The sequence below is a fragment of the Equus przewalskii genome, chromosome 3 (genome assembly GCF_037783145.1).
Source record: "Equus przewalskii isolate Varuska chromosome 3, EquPr2, whole genome shotgun sequence".
Classification (NCBI taxonomy): Eukaryota; Metazoa; Chordata; class Mammalia; order Perissodactyla; family Equidae; genus Equus; species Equus przewalskii.
This window is the reverse complement of record NC_091833.1, coordinates 44,361,542-44,384,303: the sequence shown is the minus strand read 5'-3', so window position 1 is coordinate 44,384,303 and position 22,762 is coordinate 44,361,542. Positions and strand designations below refer to the sequence as shown.

General features: G+C 41.6%; 1 long non-coding RNA gene across 1 annotated transcript; it reads left to right on the top strand.

Moving 5' to 3' along the window:
• Window positions 1-15,535: 15,535 nt before the first annotated feature.
• Window positions 15,536-21,862, top strand: LOC139082639 (uncharacterized). Its single transcript, XR_011538846.1, has 3 exons — window positions 15,536-15,628; window positions 18,295-18,546; window positions 19,212-21,862. It is a non-coding gene; the product is annotated as an uncharacterized lncRNA (long non-coding RNA).
• Window positions 21,863-22,762: the final 900 nt, after the last annotated feature.

Here is a 22,762-nt window from a genome sequence, read left to right as displayed (position 1 = left end):
GATAGTTACATTACTAATTTTTTCCCTTATCTCCAGCAGCTTTTAAAAGACTGTGATTTACCAGGCATATTTTCTGGCCAAGATTTCTTTTATGGAAAAATTTCCTTTACCTACACAATGTACATGAAAGCAATTTAAAGCACATGTAAAGTTAGAGAGGTTCCAATTTTTTTTCAAAGCATGTCTTTAAATTATCCTGGCCTTTCCTGTTCTTTTTTACAATCAGTTAGTGCAGGAGCTTGTGCAACACGCACACTTACTAACTTCGATCTGAAAATGTTTTGCTCTCAGAGTTCTACATAAAACTCCACTGCAGATCCAATGAATTCTTTAAGATTGATATCGGTCCTACTTGTGATCTGGACAATTAACTCTGCAGCAATATATAAGTATCATGCACATTTGTGTACACATGAAAATGGTGGCTAGCTGAAAAAATACCTTCCCTGAAAAGCTATGCCCTGAGTTAGCACACACAGTTACACTATCATGCCCAATAATACTTACTGGATTCTTTCATCTACAAAAATTTTTGAGGACTTTTTTTCCCAGAGTGAGATGAATGAACTAACTTTTTCTGATCTTCATATTAAATAATTGAGAGACTGCCTACCATGGCAGCCACTCCCCATAAGGACCACAACGAGATGGCAATTTGAATGCAAAAAAGCAACCTATTAACCCCAATTTGCTCCAGGAAGTGGCCAGGAGGGAAAAGCCTCCTCTCTTAACATTTGGTGGGGATCAGGGCAGGTCGCCCCAAAATTTGCTACTTTGACGTACTGATTATTTTGAATTAAAGTTACTTAAGAAACAGCTGGTGCAGGAAGGACACTCTCACCCTCCTCTCCGGACCTCTGAAAGCAGGAACAACTCTCCCCTGTGAAAGGCAGCCTCCCTGCAGCAGGAGGTAGACACATCCTCATCTTCAGAGAGAGGCATTCAGGGCCGAGAAGACTGAGTAGACAACCTCTGGCTTAGTTTCTTCACTAATTAGCATCCAAGTCTAAGTTTCTTTGTCTTGTCAGTTCTTCACAAGTTTACTATTTTTTTGTCTAAAAGCTGCCTGTGTGGTCACTTCTTTGAGTTTTCGTATTCCTATGAGCTCCCATAAGTACATAATTAAATTTGCTTTTCTCCTGTTAATCTGTTCTAGGACAATTTAGTTACTAGGCCAGCCAAAAAACCTAGAAGGGTAGAGGAAAAATTTTTTCCTCCTCGACACATTGAACAATCAATCTTTCTGCTTTTGAAAAGACCTCAACCTGCTTGCCACCTTACAGCCAACCAATAACTGCCAAATGGACACAACAACCAATTAGAAAGTCTCCCCTGCTTCCAAAAATTCCCGCTCTAACGAATGCTTGCCAATCAGAGACTGTCTCAGAACTCTCTTTTCACACATAAACTCAGGCCTTCCTAACACTATTGAAAGCCTGCTGAAGTTAAAGTGATGGCAGAGGATTCCTTTGCTGCAAACTTATGAATAAATAGGGTTTGTTAATTTTGTCTCGTGCTTAGTTTTGTCTTTAACATAATTGCATATGATGTTATGTTAAACTATCTCCTAAATACCTCTGAGTCTTCTTCTCCCATCTCTACTGTCATTACTAATATCCTTATCATGCCTCACCTGAAGTGAGAAATAGTCCAGGAGGTGATCTTTTTGCCTCCAGTGTCCTCATATTTGGCCTTCTCCTGCTGACAAAGCAGTCTTGGTGGAAGGCAAATTTGTTCACTCTCTTCCCCTATTTCATTGGCAGTCCAAGAGCTAACTACAGTAATAAAGCCTAAACGATTTCCATGAAGAGGACTTATTGTAATACTACTAGTAGAATATTCAAGTTTAATTCAATTAATATATGTTAATTTATAATAAGTTTATAAATTATAAATTATATTTCCATTATTATTAATTTATAATGTTTCACATATTCTGAAAGGTAGAGAGGTTTTGTTATTCCAGCCAAGGAATCTGAGATTCAAGGAAGCTAAGTGTCTTCATCTGTTTGGGCTGCTATAACAAAATACCACAGACTGGGTGGCTGATAAACAAGAGAAATTTATTTCTCACAGTTCTGGAGGCTGAGTGTTAGGATGCCAGCATGGTTAGGTGAGGGCTCTCTTCTGGACCCCAGACTTCCTGTTGTATCTTCTCTGGATGAAGGGGTTTAGGAAGCTGTGGGATGTCTTTTATAAGAGACTGTCTTTTATAAGATGTGGGATGTCTTTTATAAGAGACTGTCTTTTATAAGATGTGGGATGTCTTTTATAATCCCATTCACGAGGCCCCCACCTTAATGACCTAATGACCTCCCAAAAGCCCCACCTACTAATAACCATCAACTTTGTGGTTAGGATTTCAACAAACGAATTGCGGGGGGACAGAAACAGTCAGACCACAGCACTAAGTGAATTTATCTAAAGTCATTAGCTAGTAAGTGGTAGAGCCAGAATCTGAACCCATGTGTGTCAGACTCCAAAGCCTGTGCTTTGCTCTAAATGTCCTACCCCACAGCTAAATTAAACCCGCACTATTCTTTCAACACATTGTGCTGGTTCGTACGCCCTTGCCTCTGTATTGTTTCGACCACCCTCATCTTTCTTGGAGGTTTACCTCACCTTCACTCTCTCCAGGCAGAGATGATTATTCCCTCTTTGCCCCAGTGCTTTAGCTGAAACTTGCCTTTTGTATCCCTTATCCCACTTTAACATTAGCATTTCACTACACTATGAGCTCTTTGATGACAAAGAATTCCATTCCATTTCCTAGTAAAATCTGTTATTCTGACATACCAAGGATAGGAATTTTCAGAGAAGGGAAATAAGCTGAATTTTCTATAGCCCACCTGGGCTCTTCAGTGAAGGAAAAAAATGAAAATAGTGATTAGTAATTACCTCACAGGGTTATTCTGAAGACTAAATCAGTGGTTCCAAAATCTGACAGTATATCAGGATCTCCGTAGGAGATTGGGATGATGGAAGTATCCAGATCTGATGCCACATCTTCTGCCTCATAATCTGTAAATGGGGAGCTCGTGGATCTGTATGTGTGTAGGTTCCCAGGGGATCTACACTGGGCAACTAGATTTGGTAACCACAGAATTTAATGTCATAAACTATATAACCTCCCAGCACAGTGCCTCCCCTATGGTAAATGCTCAATAAATATTAGAATTTAAATGATGACACCTTACAAATATCATACCACTTTATCATTTACAAAGCACTCACACAAGAACTATCCCCTTTGATCTTCAGAGCAAAACAAGCATCAATATTAATCTTCATTACTGCAAATTATTCAGTAGATTGTAATCACTTAAATGCTGTATTTTTCAAGTGGAATAAAATAGCAAGATGGAAACTTCTTAATAAGGTCTTCCTTAGTCTGACAAATATCCATCTGCTCCTCCAATGGCTTGTTGCCTACAATTCCTCTCAACTTTGAGTAATCAGATCTCTAGCTTCTTTAAATAATATTTAGATCCACTGGCATTAGCAGGATGAAAACAATGAGTCCTGGTTAAGCAACCAACACTTCTGTTACAGGAACATCTTTAAGGAGGATAAAAAGGAACGTTTAACCAAGAGAGTCCTAAATTTGTACCTTGCGAGAAGTGTCCCAAAAGGTTGAGAAAAGATGCTGCTGGAAATCTAACACCAAGTTGGGCAATCCCTGCTCGTTTCCTGGGGCAACTCCAGAAAACACTGAACAAATTCTTCCAGATCTTTGCTTCTGGAAGGCCCAGAAGGGCAGACTAGAGGTAGTACTGAGGAATTAATAAATACGTACGTCTGAAGCAGAAGGTGATCTTTGTCAATAAATGACTACAGAAAGTAGTCCATGAGACACATAAAAAAATAAAATATATGGTAGGTTTGGTGCCAAATCAGGTAGTAATGAAATTCACCATAATTCTGATAGACGTGAAGAATTTCAACAGTGTAAACACGGCAATTAAAAGGTGTGGCAAAGACTACCAATGCAAAGCACCAGGTGGCAAAAAATAGCACGAGTGTAAAAGTCACATTACAGTAAAAATTAATATTAACCTGGGGCTTGAGGGGAAATCGTCCTGTAAGTAGTGTCCTGGTCCCTTATGTTGACACAAATAACCCATAATCAATTTACAAACCAAAATTTGGGTGAGTTTATTGTGAGCCAGGACTGAGGACTACAGCCCAGGGCTTTCCTTCCCTAAGGAAGGAGGTACGCCAAAGAAGTAGGGTGTACAGAATGGTTATATACCATCTTGGAACAAAGAGCATACACCACATATGACAGGAATATGTCTTTTACTACTGTCACAAGATGCTTAGCTGGCACAGCAGGTCAGTGGTCACAAGATGAGCACAGATAACCCTTAGTTTCCAGGAAGAGATACTTACCCTTAAAGAAATACCGAGATGGGGAGAAGACACATCCCTCTCTTTAAGGGCATCTTTCTTGGCTTTGGGACATAGTAAATGTTTAAAGCAGATGTACAATGCATGCTCCACAGGACATGTCAGGCTTTCTGGAAAAACAAGGTCAGGCCGAATTAGTTTTAAACCAAATGGCTTCCTCATATACTGCAATAAATCCTATTGCTTTTCATCTATCTATCACTTAGGAATCTGTAACAGTGTGAAGTTTTCAAGTGCTAACCAGTCATCTTAGGCACGGGCAATGGTGGGCATGCAATACTGCACCCCTGACAATCTAACAAATTAAACACGTGATTTAATATCAAATATTTAAGTGCCATTAGATTTATAGATTTAATTTGAACTGTATAAGTGAATTTGACTAATATTAGACTTGTGATTTTAATAGAAAATTGAAAAATACTTTAATTTGTTTATAAGCATTATTTCAAATTTTAAAACAAAATCTGGGAGCCGGCCTGGTGGTGTAGTGGTTAAGTTTGTGCTCTCCACTCCAGTAGCCCAGGAGTTTGTGGGTTCTGATCCCAGACATGGACCTACACACCACTCATCAAGCCATGTTGTGGCAACATCCCACATACAAAATAGGGAAAGATTGGCACAGATGTTAGCTCAGCAACAATCTTCCTCAAGCAAAAAGAGGAGGATTGGCATCAGATGTTAGCTCAGGGCCAATGTCCCTCACCAAAAAAATAATAAATAAATATAAAATCCAATAGTAGGGGCCGACCTGGTGGCGCAGCGGTTGAGTGCACACATTCCGATTTGGTGGCCCCAGGGTTCACTGGTTCAGATCCCGGATGTGGACATGGCACCGCTTGGCACGCCATGCTGTGGTAGACATGCCACATATAAAGTAGAGGAAGATGGGCATGGATGTTAGCTCAGGGCCAGCCTTCCTCAGCAAAATAAGGAGGATTGGCAGCAGTTAGCTCAAGGCTAATCTTCCTCAAAAAAAAAAAAAGAAATCCAGTAGTAAACCTCTAAGATTAAATTTACCAGATTTGTAAGTAGCATTTAAATGCTTACAAAGATTTGTTGGGCTTGTAAGCCTTCCTGGATTGGTTGCTTGAAGTACTTGAGAAAATAAAAATGTGAAATCCGTGATTATATTAAAAATTTACAACTTCAGTACATTGAATGTTATTTTAAATATAAGTAGGGGCCGCCTGGTGGCACAGCAGTTAAGTGCGCACGTTCCACTTCAGCGGCCCGGGGTTTGCCGGTTCGGATCCTGGGCGCAGACATGGAACTGCTTGCACGCCATGCTGTGGTAGGCATCCCACATATAAAGTAGAGGAAGATGGGCACGGATGTTAGCTCAGGGCCTGTCTTCCTCAGCAAAAAGAGGAGGACTGGCAGCAGATGTTAGCTCAGGGTTAATCTTCCTCAAGAAATAAATAAATAAATAAATAAATAAATAAATAAAAATAAATACAAGTAAGTGTGAGTATTCTCCTCCCAGGCATTAAAAAATTCAATTGACTATCTTCCTCTAGCTAGAGGGGAGGAATGTATTAGAGGTAGAGGGGGAAAAAAAATCAGAGAAAATGACTGAGCATTTGGTTTTGGAACTGTATCTACTAATTTGCTCTGTTTGGAGTGATCGCTGTTTCTTAAAATTTCTGATTCTACTAACACTGAGTGGAATGCCTAAAATTCTCTGATTTTTATCAGGTAATGTACAAATTTAATCATAGTTTATATTTAGGTGGACAGGCATTTCATTCACAAAATTATTTTAATTGTATTTCTGATTACCTAATATATATGCCTTTAAAAAAAAAAAAGAAGGAAGGGAGGAAGGAAGAAGGAGAGGGAGGAAGGGAAGAAAAATAGAGAAAAAGGTAAGATTCCTGTCTTCCAGAGAGACTCAAAATATTATCTTTTTATTCTTTCCTGTTTTGGAAATATTCATGACCAAATATTTTTCTGGTGTCCAAGGGCCAAGTCCTACGTTCGATGCTAACGATACAGCCCTGAACAGTACAGGCAGAGTCTGTGTCTGTGCTGAATTTCAATAGAACTTGACAAACTACAATAGAAAGGACTTAAAAAGTAAAAAGACAAGTAGATGTTAATGTTTCTAATTAATTTAAAATATCTCAGGGCTGGCCCCGTGGCTCAGTGGTTGGGTTCGCGTGCTCCGCTGCAGGCGGCCCAGTGTTTCCTTGGTTCGAATCCTGGGTGTGGACATGGCACTGCTCATCGGGCCACGCTGGGGCGGCGTCCCACATGCCACAACTAGAAGGACCCACAACGAAGAATATACAACTATGTACCGGGGGGCTTTGGGGAGAAAAAGGAAAAAATAAAATCTTAAAAAAAATAAATTAATTAAAAAAATAAAATATCTCTAAAGTATGTTTTAATTATGCACTTTACCAAACTTAACTATATCCTGATAGTTATATATACTGAATTTAAATATATACTGAATTTAAAGAGTAGATGTGGGAAAAATGATGTTCTGCTATCACCTTGTAGGTGATATTTAAGAAAAACATTTCCATATTTCAGTCTTACAGACTAGTTCAGACTATTTACTGTTGTTGAACATAGGGACGAATAAAACATAACAGGCTAACTATGCTGTGTGGGGAAATAGTTTTTAAAATAGTCACAATTAGTGTAGTTCAAGAATTGTTTTCTAGGTTTGCGCAAAGCCAAGGGACAAAAAATTCTTACTTTTAATCCATGGAAATTAAGTCTGAAATTATCACATACAACAGAAATAGAAATATTTGAAATCAAAGTTACTTAAGAAAATCTCTTATATAATAAAAAAATTGTCCTATAGTCTACAAGGTTTTAAGGGAAATAATTAAGTGCAGAAAAGAAAACCATCTCAATATGAATTCTCCTGACTCTTGAGAACATATTTCAATTTAAAAACCATTTCATATACTTGTTCTTTTCTAAGTGCTTCACCCATTTCCACAATCTGAAAAGTAGAATTTAGTAAAAAGCATAATTTAGATTTAAGTCTTCCCTCCAAGAAAGGGTGAGCACGAAAGGCTAATTCTACTACCTTAAGTATAAAGAAAAATCATTACTAGGAAAGAAATAGGCTAAGCTGGCAGAGGCTGAGAGTGTGCAAGTCCTCTCTCAGGGCTTCGTTCCTGTCTGGCTTCTTCTTTCCCCTCAGCCCCTCATCAACGCTGCACCTCTCCCTCATCCTAAACACCACTTAGCACCCTCAGGTTGTCCTGATTCATTCACTTCTCTTGACATCTTGGTTTATTTCTTCTCATGTTGTACCATACACTTCCTTTCGCTCTGTTGAAGCAACAGAAATTATTTCCCGTAAACTCTGACCCCAGCGCTTGTTCAAGAACGGGTACATCAAAATTTTTTCCTTACCTTTTAGATGTTTCCCAAATAATCCTATAGGCTTCACTCAAATTCAAAGATCTAGTTTGGTCTCTGTGGCGCTGAAATGTTTACGGACGGCCTCCTCACTGGCTCTGCATCTCCAGGCTGCCTCCCACTTTTCAAATCATTCCATAATCTCATTTGAGAAGACAATGGCAGCAGTGACTATCAGCTAACGTTTGGTACCTTCCAGAACCCAGTATTTCATGTCCGACCTCTGGGACACGTGCCTGAGTAACACCAAGCTCACACTATTACTGCCTGGTAAGCTATCACTGCTCTTCAATTTCTTGCTTTGTCCTTGGAAGATGTCTAAAAGAGCTTGGATAGGGTTGTCTGTCTTGCAGGAATCAGATCTTAAGCAGTGCCAGTCCACAGAACATCAGACTCAGCACCTGCATCAGGCTCTGATACACATCTGTTGGCCTCTACCTAGTTCAAAAACATACAAGTTTTGTGTATGCATGGCCACATGATCCAAAAAAAGCAGGCGGCATGAATTATTTTACTGGTAACAATGATGAAGCAAAATGGTCTGTGTGGCAACTCTCAGGGGTAATCAAACAAGTCTGGAGGTTCTAGCTGTACTCATTTTCCATCTATTGGTGGTTATTCATATGCTCCAATTCAAAGGGGTTTTTAGTGGAATTTAATTTGAATGTCTCAAAATCAATTAGCCAGCTTCAATTGCTATTTGTAGTGTAATACCTTATAGCAGGCAATTACCACGACAGCACAGAATTGGTTAGGACATAGTGACACCCAGCTTATATGTGTTCCGTAATATATAATTTCTTCTTTTAAAATCTCAGCACAGACATACAGCGTTTGGGATGCTCAGGGTCTACTTTATTTCAGGAATAACAACGTTGTATTTTTACTGCTACCCCTCCTAGTTTGGTACACATCCTATAACTCAAAAAGTGTTTAATAAATGTGTACTAAAATTTTTTAAGCTAGCAGGCTGCCTTTCTGGTAAAGCAGAGCTATAATTCTCCTGGTTTTTAAAGTTACATTTCAACTGAACCACAATTTTGATCTCAAACCCATATAATCAACCTTTGAGTGAAAGACAAAATGTACCTGACAATTAAACAGAAGGTTTTATTCAGGCTATTGTAATAGGGAGAATATTGATTAATGAGGAACATCTCAAGGAAAAGGAGGTGGGGCTAGGGTTTCATAGAGGCAGATAAACCAGGGAGTCGTTGAGGCAGGATGGAGATGGGTCTTCCCTGGAAGCAGAGTATGTGACAGCAGCATAGTCTTTTATGGTTGGCCATTTCTTGGAACACAAACAGTAGGAAGAAAGGGTCCCAACTGTTGCTGCTCTCCAAGAACCCAGGGCTCAGTTCAACATTGTCAAGACAGTGACAACTGTTCAAGACAAATGACTATCATTCATCCTGATCAACTCAGAGCCAATTGTAAACCTCCTGAGCGGGATGAAGCAAGGTCTAAGAAATAGTGTCTCAAGGGTTCTTATTGGCATTGTTGCTATAAAATTAGATAAACCATCTGTTGAGAGGTGGTGGCAAATGTCAATTGTTTTAGGATCCTGGAGGCCCCAAAGACAGGAATTTTAAAAGAAGGATGCTTAAAAGGAAAAAGAGAAATATTGTTATCAAAACTTGTATTGAAATAAAGAGCCAAGTGTTGAACCCTGAGGGTAACCAGACCAATGGGTTCCAAGAGCTATGGAGGAGAATCTTTTGGTTATGCAGCACTGTTTGTTGAGTTTCATGTTCTCAAGCTGGGACAACAGTGCTCTTGGTGATACTGTCCATAGTATTGGATACGTCTTTTTTTTTTTGAGGAAGATTAGCCCTGAGCTAACTGTTGCCAATACTCCTCTTTTTGCTGAAGAAGACTGGCCCTGAGCTAACATCCATGCCCATCTTCCTCTACTTTATATGTGGGACGCCTACCACAGCATGGGCTGCCAAGCGGTGCCATGTCAACACCCAGGGTCTGAACCAGCCAACCCCAGGACACCAAAGCAGAACGTGCACACTTAACGGCTGCGCCCCTGAATACATCTTATTTTTTTATTTTTAATATTTTACTTTTCCTTTTTCTCCCCAAAGGCCCTCCGGTACATAGTTGTATATTCTTCGTTGTGGGTCCTTCTAGTTGTGGCATGTGGGACGCTGCCTCAGCATGGTCTGGTGAGCAGTGCCATGTCCGCGCCCAGGATTCGAACCAACGAAACACTGGTCCGCCTGCAGCGGAGCCCACGAACCTAACCACTCAGCGCAGGGCCAGCCCCTAGATACGTCTTATTTAAGGGCATGCTTGACCCAAGCGTTTCTCCGGACTTCCTTAGCGGTCTAGACACTTATTTGTCTGGTGGAAATCCAGTTCACACACATCAGCTGTTGCAGTGGTGAGTTCTCCAAGGTTTATATCAGGTCACAGGGCTTCAGCTTGCAGTTTCTGATCCTCTGGAAAGGAGTGGCTATAAGCAGCCTAGAGTCTGGGGGATTTGGGCAGTCATGTTTTAGTTCAAGATGCCGATTCAGGCAGAAGTGAGAAAAATTGGAAACAGTTTGGATGGCTATAGCTGGATATTGAAGGAAACTTGTAGAATTTAAAATTTGGTAAAGATTGACAATTTCAAGAACATAACTGAATCCAGTTCCACTTACAAGTAGGTACCAAAGCTGATTTTTCCACAGGGCGGGGGTGGAAGCCATTTAAATCTCTGCCAGACAACACAGAAGTTACACATCCACCAGTTATCTGTAATTTACCAAGAGGTATGCAAAGGAGCTCAAAGACCACAAACCAGGCTTGAATCTGATAACTGGGAAGGGTGTGCTATAAATGCTGTGGTTTTCCATGAAACACAAAATTTCTCTCTACAGTCACTCACCTGTTGATCAAAAATAATCACAAAGAAAGATTATTCTTGATCACAAAATAAAACTGATATAATTAGATTTACCCGATTATTTACATAACGTGTGGTGAAAATGTGATTTACTGTCTAGGCCTTCTTAAATTTACTTGGCTGGAAGTGTTGATAAGAAATCTCAGATTAGACTCTTAAAGGCCTCCTGAGGCAAAGAAGCCAAGCCAAGAAACTGATATTAGATTTCACCTGCAGTAGCTATAAATTTCGGGTGATGCTTCTTTTCTCAAGATCCCCAAAATACCCTAAGTTTCCTGGGCTTGCCAGGAAGTAATCTTCCTTACTCACCCATAAGTCAGGGAGCTCTGTAAACCAGGTGCCAGGTTAGTTTTCCCAAGAGAGCTATGTGGGCATTGCTTCATAAAGTCAATCTTAGTTCCTTAAAAGTGCCTTGTTGAGCCAGCCCTGGTGGCCTAGTGGTTAAGTTCAGCACACTCCACTTTGGCAGCCCAGGTTCAGTCCCTGGGTGTGGACCTAAAACACTCATCTGTCAGTGGCCATGCTGTGGCAGCAGCTCACATGCAAAAAGAGGAAGATTGGCAACAGAGGTTAGCCCAGGGCAAATCTTCCTCAGCAAAAAAAATAAAATTAAAAAAAAGGACCTGGTCATACAGATTAAATGAACCTCATTCTCAAACATGATTTTCTAGGCAAGGTCTCAGTTGCATAACCAATGCTTCCAATTATGTCCTTGTAACTAGGAAGACAGATTCTTTCTGAACCTATGCAAATAACTATGTTACTATTAAAATAAGAATGCAAATAACTATGTTGCAATAAGGGTTTTACAAATTCTAGAGAGGCCAGACAAAGAGAAAAAGATCATTTACAAATATTTTATTTCTGTTTTAAAAAAGCAGAATCTACTAAATTGTTACATTATAGATAGCTTAGGAGAAAAGAGAAAGTAGTTTCTTATATATCCAAAAAATAGAACATTAAAACATCAATAATATTCCAAACAAAACCCACAATTATCTCTCATTAGTTCATTCAGTGCTATGTAATTAACTCTTGTACTGCTCACTCTTGGATTAGCAGTTTCTTGGACCATCTGCTTCTTGACTAAAGTTCTGGAGATCCTGACTCAGTTCATTGATATGGTCTCAAAGTCGTTGAAGCAATGCCATCAGAAGCATGTACCCCTAAATAGCTGGCATCATCTTTTTGCACTGAGACAGTCCTTTGTTGACGAAATATTCTGGCCCATAGCTGACTGTAAGAGCTTTCAGGGAAGCATTAGAGAAAAACAAAAAATTCTCTATAGATGTAAAATGACTGTGGTTAAATTATCACTAATAATTTTACAAAGTGAAAGACCTCATAAGAGCTCTTAACAAGAATAGTGCAACTGACAACGAAATTTGGTTGTTTCTGTGGCATGCAAAACAAGATTCTAAAGTTAATCCAAAAATAAGTTTTAGACAAAATATCTATAAACATAATATTTACAAAGAAGAATGGCTAGTACGTCTAATGTATTAAAATGGCTGAACATAATCTTTACAAAGAAAACTTTGGGTATAATATATAACAATCCTGAGACACAATATACCATGAATACACCAAGCATATAATTAGAATATAACAAGAATATGTCAAGAATATCAAGTAAAACAATTCTATAAGTCTGAAGTAGGTCCTAAACATTTGTATATTCATAAAACTCCATAGGCAAGTGACGTGGAAATCACTCTCCTAGAAGATGCTAGATTCAAATTGAAGAAGTAAAGTTGTGGCCAATATTTTTGTTTGATTTTGGGGTTTTTTTGGTTTTTGTTTTATTGGTTTACATTTTTTTCTTTTCTACTTTATGTTTATTGAAGTAACTCTGGTTTATAACATTATATAAACTTAAGATGTACAACATTATATTTCTGTTTCTGTGTAGACTACATCATGTTCACCACCCAAAGACTAATTACCATCCATCCCCACATACATGCCCTATCGCCCCTTCCGCTTCCCCCCTCCCCCATTCCCCTCTGGTAACCACCAATCTAATCTCTGTATCTGTGTGTTTGTTCGTTTATTGTTGTTTTTATCTTCCACTTATGAGTGAAATCATACAGTATTTGACTTTCTCCTTCTGACTTATTTCCCTTAGCATAACACCCTCAAGGTCCATCCACGTTGTCACACATGGCAAGACTTCATCCTTTTTTATAGCTGAGTAGTATTCCATTGTGTATAAATACCACATCTTCTTTATTCCTTTGTCCCTTAATGGGCACCTAGGTTGTTTCCAAATCTTGGCTATTGTGAATAACGCTGCAATGAACATAGGGATGCATATATCTTTACGCATTTATGTTTTCATGTTCTTTGGATGAATACCCAGAAGTGGAACAGCTGGATCATATGGTAGTTCTATTTTTAACTTTTTGAGGACTCTCCATACTGTTTTCCATAGTGGCTGCAGCAGTTTGCACTCCCACCAGCAGTGAATGAGAATTCCCTTCCCTCCTCATCCTCTCCAATACTTGTTATTTCTTGTCTTGTTAATTATAGCCATTCTGATGGGTGTGAGGTGACATCTCATTGTACTTTTGATTTGCATTCCCTAATAATTAGTGATGTTGAACATATTTTCATGTGTCTGTTGGTGACCAATATTTTTTCAAACAACTGAATTTCTGACCGATAAAGCTATACTGTTGTTGTCCAATATCAAGCAAAGCAGCACCAGAACTCTGGTAAACAGAAACATCATGGACAGCAAGGGCACTGAAAGTTCTCTAGGAATTTCCCATACAGCATATAATTTCCAAAATTTTTGTATTAATAACATTTTACCATACAGATTTAATCTAAGGAAGGCTAAGTATCTCTTCTGATTTGACAACTTCCCCTCCACAGCCCCAGGTTCCACTCAGCAACCACGTGCCAAGAAAGAATGACATCTCTGTAGATTCAAAGATGAACAAGACAAAACCCCTGTCTCCAGAGATCCATGCCCTAGAGTTTGGTGGGGAAATACACAGATAAGAGTTATGGAACCACAGACTGGCTGCTCTGTGCCCAACCTGGGGAGGAGTGAGGAGACTGAAAAAAGGGAGGGAAATGAAGGTAGGTTATGTATGGCTTTTGGAGAAATGATCCCTAAACTCAGTGGTTTGAAGAGTGAACAGGAGAAAAAGAAAGAGAATCCATGTACACTTCTTAATGGAGCGAATAGATAGGAAAGTGATGAAGAGATAGACAAGAGAAGGAACAAGATCCTTAAAGAGATAGAAATCAAGAGCACAGACTAAGAACACAGAAATTCAAGAGTAGATTCAAATGTAGATAAAGTGGTAGGTAAATTCTGCCTTAATCAGTAAAATTTTCCCGATAGTGAGGTCCTCTGCTGAGTGTGATTCATTGTGATTCATACGGGAATTAGAGCATTTGAAGATGGCTTAATGTGTTTGAAGGAGTTGCCAAAGAAAACAGGAAGGAAAAAGAAAACTGGCCAAAGACTGCAAAAGGATTTTCCATTGGCACCGATCCTCCTAGTAAGATTGAAGATAAAACATTTCTGGAGGCACCAAGCAGCATGACATGGAAGCTCTCTAGCAGGGTCAATCAGCCGTGGTGTTGGATGGAGAAGGCAGATTTGGCTGAGCATAAAAGATGTGAGATCTAGAGTGCACTCGAGGAACACAAAACTAAGGAGGACTCAAGGGAGGGCGGGACTCAGTGCAGGTACAATAGGAGTGGGGGCCAGCTTGAAACAGCTGGAGGGACAGGACCACTCCAGCCTCTAATCCGAGCCCAAATCCTTACAAACAGCTCATGGTATTAAATCACTTAATCCTCACGTCAACCTGTGAGGTAAAATGACGTATTTTGGAAACACAGAATGCTCGGTCTCATAGAGAAAATATTCTTCTTAGAAATTTTTATTACTAAAACTCTTTTGAACCAACCCAGACCAGAGAGCATTTGGGGAATCAATTGATTTCATTTTAATTTTATGTTACAGCTAGGTCTGCTCCCACAGTAAACTCTTTGGTAGCTGAGGATTAGGGAAATTTACTCAAACATGCTTTCAAAAGTTTATTCAGGAGCTAACCCTGATGGCCTAGAGGTTAAAGTTCAGCACTCACTGCTTTGGGGGCCTGGGTTTGCTTCCCGGTTGTGGAGCCACACCACCTGTCTGTCAGTTGCCACGCTGTGCTGGCGGCTCACGTAGAAGAAAGAGAACAACATACAACTAGGATATGCAACAATGTACTGGGTGTTTGGGGAGGGAAAAGAAAAGCTAAGATTAAAAGTTTATTCAGTCCAACAACTGATTAATGGATAAATAAAATGTGGTGTACCAAACCATGGAGTATTATTTGGAGACAAAAAAGAATGAAATACTGATATATACTACAGTACGAATAAACTTTACAAAAACAGTTCGCTAAGTGAAAGAAATACCTTGCCAGACACAAAAAGCAACATATAGTACAATTCCATTCATGTGAAATGTCCAGAATAGGCAAATCTATGGAGACACAAAGTAGATGAGTAGTAGCCGAAATGGTAGTGGCTGAAGAAAAAAGGGAAGTGAATGGAGAGTGACAAGCAATAGGTTATAGGGCCTGAGCCTTGCTTGCTCGGCAAAAGCCCACAAGCCCATTGCAACCTTGTGTCCTTCTGGATCCCTTCTGGGCAGGACGCCCAGCTGCTGGGATGCCAGTAACCCAGGGCCTGGCCAGTCCAGATTCTACCTTATCTCACTTCAGGAACATCACATCTTGAAGGGACACAGAGCCCCTCCACGTGAGCTCCCGTTCCTGGGAACTCTGGTCGTACCAGGGAGAGCCTCTTGGCAGGCATATAGCCTTTGTGTCCCCTGCCTCTCTAAGAAACCCCCTCCCTGCCCACGATTGCAGGTGCACGTTGCTGTCCAGCTGGCCGCCACTGGACCTCCCTGTAAGTAACTCCCAATAAACCTATATGTCTCGTTCGATGACTCTGGGTCTTTTCTTTGGTCTCTCCATAACTTATCAGGCACTGCTCACCCAGCTGGGCCTGTGGCCAGACACTTGGCGAGCCAGGCAGGAGGCCAAAGAAACCCCTGTGAGTGCCGAGACTATGGGGGATGGGAAGGGGAAATCTGTGGGTGGAAATCCCCAGTTGGCCGACATCCTCCCTGAGGGGGCCACTCACCATCATCCTGGATGGATGGGGCCCACTGCGTGAGTATGGGGATGCCCCGAAAACGCCAAAGGGCCTAGGGGAAGTCCTGGGCTTGAGAAATGTAGAAAAGAAAAACTCAGAGGCTCAGGCCATTGCTACGTCATAGGGTGGCCCCTCCTCACTGTGGTAAGCCTGGCAACAGAAGCCAAGATGGACACAAGAGCCAACGTGAGGCAGCTACAAGAGAAATTGAAGTTAGAAAGAGAGGCTTGACTGGTTCAAGCCGAGACAACCAAGGTGCTGTGACAGGCCTATGAGAGTCTGATGAGAAAATAGAGACCCTAGCCTGTCGTTTTGCTCAGGTCAAGGAGTGACAACTACCACGGGCAAAGGTGCAGGCCCTTGTGACCCAACAAGAATGGAACTCAAAGCACTGGGACCCATGTGAATCTAGTACTGAGGAAAGTGAGGGGGCTGGCCCGGTGGCGGAGTGGTTAAGTTCACGCACTCCACTTCAGTGGCCCAGGGTCTTGCAGGTTGGGATCCTGGGCATTGACACGGCACCGCTGGTCAGACCATGCTGAGGCAGCCTCCCATACGCCACAACTAGAAGGACCCACAACTGAAATACACAACGATGTACTGGGGGGATTTGGGGAGGAAAAGCAGAAAAAAACAAAAAAGAAGACTGGCAACAGTTGTTAGCTCAGGTGCCAATCTTTAAAAAAAAAAAAGAAAAAGAAAGCAAGGATGCTGCAGGATGGGATGACCCAACAGAAGTACCTGTCCTAGCAGTGCACCGGTTGTGACGCAGAAAATGAAATCTGGCCAACCTCAGCCCCCAGGTCACTCCAACAGACTTGCCCCCACCGGTTTGGCACATGCACTCTGCTATGTGGGACTACCAAGTTGGTAGAACTGGGAAACTAATTCAGGCAGAAGGGGAGGGAAAACATCCTGGGGTGGCTTTTGCATCTCTGGGATACTGGAACAGAACACATTTTGCTGTCAGGGATGAAAATGAGCAAAACGGCTTCTGTCACTTCTCCTCCCACCCTGCAGCAACACCTCTATAGCGCTGCCCACTGGACAAAACCCCCGGTGTTGCCTTGTTTCACTATATTGATGATGTCATGTTAACCTCTGAGTGTTTTTCAGACCTCCAGGAAGGCTCCGCTCCCTTGTCACAGTGAATGACAACAAAGTGCAAGGGTCTAAGTTGTCTATCAATTACTTGGGTGTTGTCTGGTTGGGTAAGACAAAAGTGGTTCCTGCTGCTGTCATAGATAAGATACAGGCTGTCTGTCCTCTTTATAAGTTGGTGCGAAAGAGTGTTATCTGGGCCTGGGGTCCACCAAGCAGGAGGCCTGCGCCCAAGCCAAAGTCGCATTAAAACAAATCCAGTCCTTGGGAGTTTTAATACAAGAACAACCCTGTGAATTGGACGTTTCCAGTTACCCAGAGGAATCGGTATGGGGCCTCTGGCAGAGGCAAGCCAATAAACAAACGCCTCTTGGTTTCTGGGCCCAATTATGGAAAGGGGCTGAAAATCAGTATAGCGCCCTGAACAACAATTGTGTGCTGCTTATCTGGCCCTCCAGCAGGTGGAACCCATAACTCGTTCCCTGCCAGTCACAGTCCGTACTCATCTGCCCATTGTGGAGTGGCTACAGGACTCTTTCCAAAAGCCCCACTCAGGAACAGCCCAAACACAAATATTGGCAAAATGGCATGCACACTTACAACAACGAGGGACCCCCACTAGGAGTCCCCTAAGTGCAGAATTGCATGTCACCCTGGGACCAGTAACATATACTACAGAGGAAACAACCCCATTAGATGAGGTGCCCATGCCTGAAACCCTGCCAAGTGTATAGGTAAGGAGAAGGACCAATCCCGGCAGAGGCCTGGTATACGGATGGCTCCACAAGAGGAGACCCCCTCACTGCCATGGACAGCAGTGGCCATCCAGCCTTCGACTGACAGCACGTGGTTGGACTCTGGGTCTGGGTACAGTAGTCAGTGAGCTGAACTGTGGGCCACCTGGATGGTGCTGACTCGTAAGCCCAATCCAATATGTCTGTGCACGGACAGGTGGGCAGCCTATAAGGGGCTCACCCTGTGGATGGCCCAGTGGGCACAACAAAAGTGGACTGTTAACAGTCGCCTGTTGTCGGGGGCAGAGCTCTGGGATGATATCTGGCAACGGGTCCTGGGAAAGACAGTAACAATGCACCATTGTCTAAACAACAGGCGACAACACCACCAGGGAACCAACAAGCAGACGAGTTAGCTCCGACTCATCTCCTTGAGGAAGTTCTAGCTGAGAGAGTGGCAGTATGGCTACACAAGAAGACTGGACACAAAAGACAAAGGACCCTATGGGCTATTGCCAAGGCCTGAGGCCTCCCCCTGCACTATGCTGATACTTACAGGCGTGCCTTTCTTGTTCCTTGCAGAGACCCCAGGCCATTCACCAGGACACAGGCCAAATCACCAGAGGCAACCAGCCTGCTCAATGCTGGCAGGTGGACTACATTGGGCCCTTGCCTCTTTCTGATGGCTGCCGATATGCCCTTACTTGTGTGGACATGTACACAGGACTCCTGCAGGCGTACCCCAGCACAAGGCAACACAAAGGACAACCATAAGAGGCCTGGAACACCTCTGTGCTGCGTATGATGTGCCCGTGGACATTGACAGTGACCAAGGTATGCATTTTTCTAGACTGCAGGTACAGACATTGGCTGATGGAATGGACGTACTTGGCACTTTCACCTGCCCTACAACCCTACGGCTGCAGGGCTGGTGGAATGAATGAATGGCCTACTCAAACAATAGCTGAGGACAGAAGACAGGACACTAGCCCACTGGACAAGATGTGTGACCATTGCAATATGTCAACTGAACGAGCATGAAAGACACACTTGACCCAGTGCATAACAAATGTTGACACAAGGACCTGACAGGACCATATGGCTATAGGCAAAAGCTACTCAAGGAGACACACTACAACCACAGATGGGCACTCAAAACAACTTGCTTTTCCTCTGCCACAAGAACTTCCTGTCAGGACCCATGTGGTCAATTGGCCCTGGGACTGGCAGGTGGGGCCCCACTGATGTGGTCTCTTAGCCCCTTGGGGAACAGGCTTAAAACAGGATATCACAGTAGCACCCTTCATAGTGGGGATGCCACCCAAAACCTCCAAACTTACTAATCCAGGGCCTCCAGTTCCCCAAGGTACATTCATCCTTTCCCTCTGGTGTGTTATTGTTCCGCCCTTATCCTATAGCACAGCAAGCACATGTGTCTTGTCGGACAGTCATGACCTTCTTGCTTTAGTTCCCTCTAAACATCTTACTTTCATCCTTAGGACAACGTCTGGCAACCTTTTCGCTGCTTGGGCACACACCGTTGCTGGCATACAAAACCGCTCCAGCTGCTGGGTATGCAGCCAGCTGCCTCTCTCTTCAACCACAGGCTTACCATGGCTTCTCCAAGCTGCCCACACCTCTCACTGGAGAACCCCTCGAGAGTGGAGGAACACCACCCACTTTCCCATTCCTACTCCCCTCCCGCCAAGTACCCTGTCCTTGCCCTCTTATGCTGTCTCTCAAAAGTGTATCTCCCAGCTTGTACATGAGCAGGTTAATACAACCCCAAAGGTGTTGTGGTATCTGGTTACAATGCTCCTCTGTGTGTCTGGCTCAGGGACTCTGCGAAAGAATGATGTGATAAGATCGTGAGGGCCCTTCGGACACATTAGGGGTGGAGTGTAGGGCCTGGGCCTTGCTTGCTCAGCAAGAACCCACAAGCCCATTGCATCCTTGTGTCCTTCTGGCTCCCCTCTGGGCAGGATGTGTAGCAATCCAGGGCCTGGCCAGCCCAGATTCTACCTTATCTCACTTCAGGAACATCACATCTTGAAGGGACACAGAGCCCCTCCACGTGAGCTCTGGTTCCTGGGAACTCTGGTCATACCAAGGACAGCCTCTTGGCAGGCATATAGCCTTTGTATCCCCTGCGTCTATAAGAAACCCCCGCCCCGCCCGCAGTAGTGGGTGCACATTGCTGTCCAGTCGGCGGCCACTGGATTCCCTCGAAGTAACTCCCAATAACCTGTATGTCTCGTTTGATGACTCTCGGTCTTTTCTTTGGTCTCTCCACAACCTATCCCACACTGCTCACCCAACTGGACCTGCGGCCACATATAGAGAAAGGGTTTCTTTTAGGGGAGAGTAAAATGTTCTAAAATTAGATTGTCATGATGGTTACACAACCCTGTGAATATATTAAAAAATATTGAATTAGGGGCTGGCCAGGTGGTAAAGCAGTTAAGTTTGTGCACTCTGCTTCGGTGGCCCAGGGTTCAAGAGTTCAGATCCAAGGTGTGGACATACACATCACTCATTAAGCCATGCTGTGGCAGCGTCCCACATACAAAATAGAGGAAGATTGGCACAGATGTTAGCTCAACTACAATCTTCCTCATCAAAAAGAAAAAAAATTAAATTGTCACTTTGTATAAATTATATGGTATGTGAATTAAATATCAATAAAGCTGTTTTTAAAAAATTTTATTCATTCTATGTTTAAGAGAACTAAAATGCACTAAAAATTCAAAAACATATAGTTATTAACAACTCGATAACATGGTAATGAAATATTTCAGAACTTATGTCCTCTATTAAAAATAATTGTTATTAATCACGAGAAGAGAATTGTTTACCTAATTGATTTAGGAAGACCATTTATTTAAAAAATACCATGATATTTCAATATAATACCGTCTGGTCTTTTTTTTAAAAAAATGTATTATCATGGAGACTGCCTTATAATTTATTTCACAATGCTTGTACTTCCATAATTTAAGTGATTTAAAACAAATTGTATTGAATTTTGTTCTCTACTAATATTTTAATGTGACATTAATGCTTTGGCTTCTGTTTGGACCATATTTATAAAACTTTGCAGTTATTGGTTATTTTAATTACAAAATAATGCTGAATCATTTCATCAAAGATTAACAAATTTCTTCAGCATGGATTGCTAAGCATTAACTCCAAGATGTCCCTTAGCCGTTGGATACATCATCTCCTCAGGGATTTTTACTGCTACACTGTAGGACCAAATTAGGTTTCCAAATCAGTCTTACTTACATTCTTCTTAGCAGCCTTTGTTTTTTATGCATTCATTCACTTAACAAATTTTTATTGAGCACCTCTTATGTGCCAGGTGCTGGGAACACACAACAGACATTATCACTGGAAGGTAAGAGTCTAGGAAAAATGTATAACTGAATAAATCATTACAATAGTGTAGACATTGTGGGAGCACGTAGCATGGAGACCTCAACAAGTCAGGCTAAGGCATTTCAAAGAAGGCGATGTCAAAGTTGAGACGAAAAAATGAGCAGAAATTAGGGAAGCAATAAGTAGGGTAGTTCAAAGGAAAAACAGTATATGAAAAAGTTCAGAAATAAATGACACCATTAAGCTAGCAAGGTAATTTTCCCACAGTCCAGAATGGTTTAAGAATTGAGTGCAAAGAAGGAGATATGGCTGGAGAGAACTAAACAGGTTTTGAAACGCCTAATAAGCCGTTCTAAGGAATTTAGATCTTCTAAGGGCAGTGGAAGGCTTTGAAGAGTTTTAAGCTTTACAACAAGATAAGACCTGTGTTTTAAAAAGAGTAAGTAGGATTTTTTTTCTTTAAGTTACCTCTCAAAACCAGGCAACCTCCCAAATCCTTATAATCATGATTCTTACGGACTTCAGCTATTATTTCCAAATATTTGACAAGTTTCCCACTTGTAAGAGAGCCATCCCAGGGCAATAATCAGTCCCATCTGTTATCAGGTCATCAATTTGCACAGGGAGCCCTCTTGGCCAGGAGCTTCTGGCTGACTTGGTCAAGGACAGCAAGAGCAACCGTTTTTAAAACTCTCACTTTGTGGAATGTTCCCCTTTGCAGAAATAATGGTGCATTTGCACCATGGCACATTATGCAATCATTAAAAATAAAGAATTAGCACTATTGACATAGAAAGGATTCCAGGAGTAATTCTGACAAGAAATGCAAAATGTAGGTAAATGTCTCCTAAGCCCATTTTTGCAAAACCATGACATCCCACCGTAATATGTATGTATTAATATATAAGTAGTATTTATGTATGTCTGACTATGATAACATGAGCATTTATCACAAGATCTGAGCTGAGTAAATTCACTCTTACTCATTGAGCTTCCTTTTCCTTTTGCTATGTCCTTATAAAAATACACATTTGACTGCACAGAACAGAACTAAAAAGAACCCCACCAACTAACTCCCACGAGGAATCTCAGATTGGTCTTGATTTTTTAGTGGAATAAATATATATATATTCCCCCTCTCTTAAATTATCAAATAACTCTACTACCTTACTAACCTATTGCGTTCTTCCCAATTCCAGTCATTACTGAAAGTGGAGATCTAAGGTGTTTCCAGTTCACTCATACGTTCCAGAATTTTTATTTTTGTGGCACACTCCTTTCTTTCTACAATTGCTATATAACATATATTAACATATATTAATCACTTCTAATGTATAAAAATTACTTTTATTTTTCCCTTCTTATACTTATAAATCATGTTTATTTGAGAAAATACCAACCATTTTTTATGTATAAATACATACACAGGTATATAATTTTGCAAAAATGCATTGATTGAATCATAAACTCCCTGGCTGTGTTTGTTTGTTCGTTTTTTGCTGAGGAAGATTTGTTTGCTTTCCGCTGAGGAAGATCTTGCTGAGGAACAGCTAACATCCGTTCCTCTGTGTGTGAGCTGCCACCGCAGCATGGCCGCTGACAGACAAGTGGTGCAGGTCCATGTCCGGGAACCGAGCCCAGGCGACCAAAGCAGAGCCCGCCAAATGTAACC